Source organism: Carya illinoinensis, chromosome 8 (assembly GCF_018687715.1).
Source record: "Carya illinoinensis cultivar Pawnee chromosome 8, C.illinoinensisPawnee_v1, whole genome shotgun sequence".
Taxonomy (NCBI): domain Eukaryota; kingdom Viridiplantae; phylum Streptophyta; class Magnoliopsida; order Fagales; family Juglandaceae; genus Carya; species Carya illinoinensis.
Genome location: NC_056759.1, coordinates 21,899,932 through 21,904,822, shown reverse-complemented (window position 1 = coordinate 21,904,822; position 4,891 = coordinate 21,899,932). Strand labels below are relative to the sequence as shown.

At 35.9% G+C, this 4,891-nt stretch overlaps 1 non-coding gene across 1 annotated transcript; it reads left to right on the top strand.

Moving 5' to 3' along the window:
* The first annotated feature begins 2,555 nt into the window (after window positions 1–2,555).
* LOC122274821 lies at window positions 2,556–2,663 on the top strand. The gene has a single exon (XR_006228365.1). It is a non-coding gene; the product is annotated as a small nucleolar RNA R71 (small nucleolar RNA).
* The last annotated feature ends 2,228 nt before the right edge of the window (window positions 2,664–4,891 follow it).

Genomic DNA, 4,891 nt, shown 5'->3' with positions numbered 1-4,891 from the left:
CAAATTAAAAAAAATTGACACATGAAAATATGCCACAGAGTTCCAACAAGCATTTTAAATACTCAATTTGCACCACCACCCCCCAACTTAAATGAAACATTTTCCTCAATGTTTAAGAATTAAAATTGACTGGGGAGTAACTAAAAATGATAGAATACACCTTATGAGTGACGATGGTAGCTCGCTATGCACCAAAGATGGTAACCTGAAATAACGAAATGAAATTATCATGCAATCAAAAACAAACAAAACAACAGCAAACAAAAAGGAAAAGAAAGAAAATAAGGGAAAACAAAAATAAAACAAAGCAAAACAAAATAAATAAATAAAAACATACATGGGTGGTGTGGTCAAGGTTGATAGACTGGATCCACAAGTGGAATGTCTTCCACTTCCGGAACTTGCCTATCAATTAACACTTTAAGGCGTTGACCATTTACTTTAAAGATCCGACTATCCTTAGAATCTTCTATTTCTACTGTCCCATTTTTAAAAATATTTTTCACTACAAAGGGGCCAGTCCACCTAAACCGAAGTTTTCCTTGGTGTTTGTGAAGTCCAAAATCATATCAGTCTACTTGGTCATTAGGCTCAAACCTCTTCCTAAGAATATTTTTATTATGAAACGCTTTCATTTTAACCTTATAGACTTTAGACTTAGGCAAGGGTTTCAATTTAACTCTTGGTGCTTCATACTTACAGGAATATGTTTTCCATCTTTCTTAGGCAACTCCTCAAATTTCTGTTGCCAAGCCTGTGTGCCATAATCCTGAGTTTCATTAAAAACACCACAAATATCAAAAACATCAGATGAATCACTAATAGTATCAAACTCAAAATTCACAAGGGAATATTCAAGGGGATTAAAATCATGAGTTGTGTGAACTCTCTTGTCTATGAGTGCGTCAATCATGTACGTTTGGTGGCACTTGTCATCTGTTGGTTGTTTCTCAATATGGAAAATGTTGACCTCCATGGTTATGTTTCCAAAAGATAGCTTCATCAACCCATTCCTATAATTTATAAGTGCATTAGCCGTAGCAAGGAAATGTCTACCTAATATGAGAGGAACCTTAGAGTTAGACTCAACAACTGATTGAGTGTCCAAAATTAAGAAATCAATAGGATAATAAAACTTGTCAATTTGGATCAAAACATCATCAACTATCCCTTTCAGTTTCTTAACTGAACGATCAGCCAACTGAAACACAATAGAAGTAGGCTTAATTTCACCCAAACCAAGCTGCAAATAAATGGAATAAGGCATCAAATTAACACTAGCTCCTAAATCTAGCAAGGCTTGTCCAAACTCATGATTCCCAATACTACATGCAATTGTTGGACAACCAGGATCCTTATACTTAGGAGGAATTCGTTGCTCAATTAGAGCACTAACTTGCTCTGTCAGAAATGTTGTCTTCTTAACATGGTGCTTCCTCTTAACTGTACACAAATCTTTAAGAACTTTTGCATAAGTGGAAACTTGTTTAATAACATGCAAAAGAGGAAGGTTAATCTTTACCTGTCTAAGGTTCTCCAAGATTTCATTAATAGAATCCAAAGTTTGCATACCGGATTTTAAAACTTGAGGAAATGATACCTTAACTAGACTCTTGATTACCTCGGCTTCCTTGGGGAACTCGGTACTATCATTGCTTTGTTCCTCTTCAACATCCTCTAGCTTATTAGTTGTTGGGATGTGTAAGGACTTACCACTTCTTGTCACAATGGCATTGACCTCTTTCAAATTTTTTTGTGCCATATGCTGACCTTGGGGTGCGGATTGAGCTTGAGAAGGAAACTTGCCATGCTCATTCACACTCAAGGAGCTCATGATCTTGGATATATGACTCTTTGTCTCTTTGTTTTCTTCAATAACCTGCATAATCAAATATTCAAACTTTTGATTAATTTTACTTTGTGTCTCAATAAAAGCATGTAAAGTATCTTCTAAGGGGATCCTAGAAGATGAAGGTGCAAGATATGGTGCAGGATATGATCTAGTGGGTTGTACAGGTGGCTGGTTTTCAGACTTCCAGCTAAAATTGGGGTGATTATGCCACCCCGGATTATAGGTATCAGAGAAAGGTGTAAAAGGCTTCTTGTACATACCTAAGGCATTACATTGTTCCTCATACATCTCCCTCATCTCAGTAAATGTGGGACACTCTTAGGCAAGGTGATCTACCCCGCCACACACAAAACATGGTCCAAGAGACTCTACATAATTAGCCACTTGTGTTGGCTTTAAGTCTTTATTCTTCAACACCTCTAGCTCCCTAGTGAGCATCTCAACCTTAGCCTTTAGGTTATCCTCTTCCCTGAGATAGTAAATTTCACCACCATTTAGGTTTCCTGCAGGTCGTGACCTATTTGTGCTCTCAGTAGCACTAGGTCCAGTCCAAGTGTGAGCTTTTTTAGCAAGCTCATTGAGATATTCTATGGCCTCATCAGGATCTTTCTGTAAGAACACACCATTACACATCATCTCCACAAATTGACGCTCTCTAGGTGTAAGTCCCTCATAAAAATAGCTCACTAAGCGCCAATTCTCATACCTATGGTGAGGACACATACTCAATAGCTCCTTAAATCTCTTCCAGGACTGATACAAAGTTTCACTATCCTTTTGTGCAAAGGTGGAGATTTGCCTTTTTAAAGCATTGATCTTATGTTGCGGAAAGTATTTATTAAAATAGACCTGAGTCATCTCATTCTATGACCCAATAGATCGTGGTCTCAATGAGTATAGCCAACTCTTAGCTCTATCCTTCAAAGAGAAAGGAAAGAACTTAAGTCTCACAATGTCATCAGTTGCATTTTGACTATGAAAAGTTGCAACTACTTCCTCAAACTCCCTGATGTGCACATATGGATTTTCATTTTCCAAGCCATGAAAAGTAGGGAGTAACTGTATCATCCCCGTTTTAAAATCCAATTAGCGAGTATTAGCTGGAAATATGATGCATGATGGTGTGGTTGTGCGTGTAGGGTGGAGGTAATCCTGAAGGGTCCTAGTGGGTTGATTTTCGTATTCACTCATTTCCTCAGAATTACAAAAATTATCAAACAAATGATAAGAAAAATTAGGCTCTGACTCTAACTCTAACAAAGGTCTACAAGCAAACTGACTCAAGGCGTCTCTATACCTGTGAATGCAAGGTAGAGAAAAACGCAACACTAAAAAAAATACAAAAAGAAAAAGAAAATAAAATAAAGATGTAGCAAGCTAAAAGAGGGAATGAAGTTACCGCATTTACAAACTGTTGAAAAGAAAAACTATCTCACAATTCTTCTACCGTCTCCCCGGCAACGGCGCCAAAATTTGATTACGCCCAAAGAATAACGCAATAGTTGTAGCACAGTTTTGGGGTGTCGATTCCACAGGGAGACAAATTAAAAGAATAGCAAAAGGAACAAAGAAACTAAAGAAAAATATTAAATAAATAATGGAGAACAAAGATTAATTTCAAATGTAAATTAAAGTGAAGCAAAGTGATTAACGGAAAAAATACTCAAATTTGACGAATAGTAGAGCGTCAGGAATCTCTTGCACAAATCTAGTATTTCAATTATTCTTAATTCATTGAATAACTCAATTGGGAACTCAATTCTCGAAATTCTCAATCGGAAGGTATAGATTTATAAACTAAAATTAACCCAAATGTAACCTTTCAAAAAATCATTCACCACTTTTAAAATACGTAAATTATTATCCCTATTGAGAAAATTCAGTGATAACAATATACTTAGAGAGTAATATTGTAGCAAAGAACTAAATCAATATTGGTAAATAATTTATCCAAAAATAATCAAAGAACTAATCCATTCAATAGAAAAAGCATAACTGAATCTATAAACAGAATAAATTCTATGATTATTCGGAGAAGAAAACATCAACGATGAATTGAGAACGATAAAACAAAACAGTTTTAGTAATTGAAGATCAAATACATAAATTAAAAATACCATATAATGTGCAAGTTCATCCCTAGACCTACTTGAGAATTTAGTTACCCATAAATATACTAGACAACAAAAATCTCCAAAGAAAACTGAAGCGAACAGTGGCCATGGAAGTGATTTTCTCCTCTCTTCAAATCTACCTCTTGTGCCTCTCCTCCCCCCTCTATTTCGTACTAATAATATGCTTATATAGGGTAGGAAAGAAACCCTAATGTCCTCTTAATTTCCACATAAACAAATCGCCTAAATTTTAGAACTTATCTTGGCAGCCACGTACGCCATTCAGGAGTTTGAATTTGAAAATCCTTATTAGAGACAAAGTTATATCCCTTTAAGATAGCTTTCTAATGCATCAAGAATTACATCAATCTGATATGTGAGTAAAAGTATATAGTTAAAATGTTAAAATATGTCCAGACTGTCTCCTAGCGAATTTTGGACTTGGACTTCTTGTGGTTTCATTTTGTAATTTTTTTTCTTTTTCTTTTCTTTCAAATTTCTCTCAAACCCCATGAATGTCCTCTTTCGCACACTCATCAGGTCCCTAATCCATGAGGTTAAAGTATGTGTGTGATTACTAAGGCTACCACTCGAGTTTAAACACCACTAGGCCAATCGGTTTCTAGGGTTTCTAGTCAAGAAGTCTCTCATTTTCTTGTGTTCTTCTCCATAACTCAAAATAAGGTGAAAAGACAAGTAGCTGCCTGAATACATGAAGGATTTGGATTCTTCATTATTCAGCTTATACCAAACCTTAGGAAACCCTAGTTGGTTCCTTAAGAACAAGTGTGAGATTGTCAGTGTTTGGTCAAAACTGAAACTATTTGGAGATTCTCATTTCCATGAGTTGATAATGTGTCATGTGTGGGTGTGTGTGTGTAAATCAAGAAAGCAAATCTCACCTTGCTTCTTCCTTGCTAAGCTG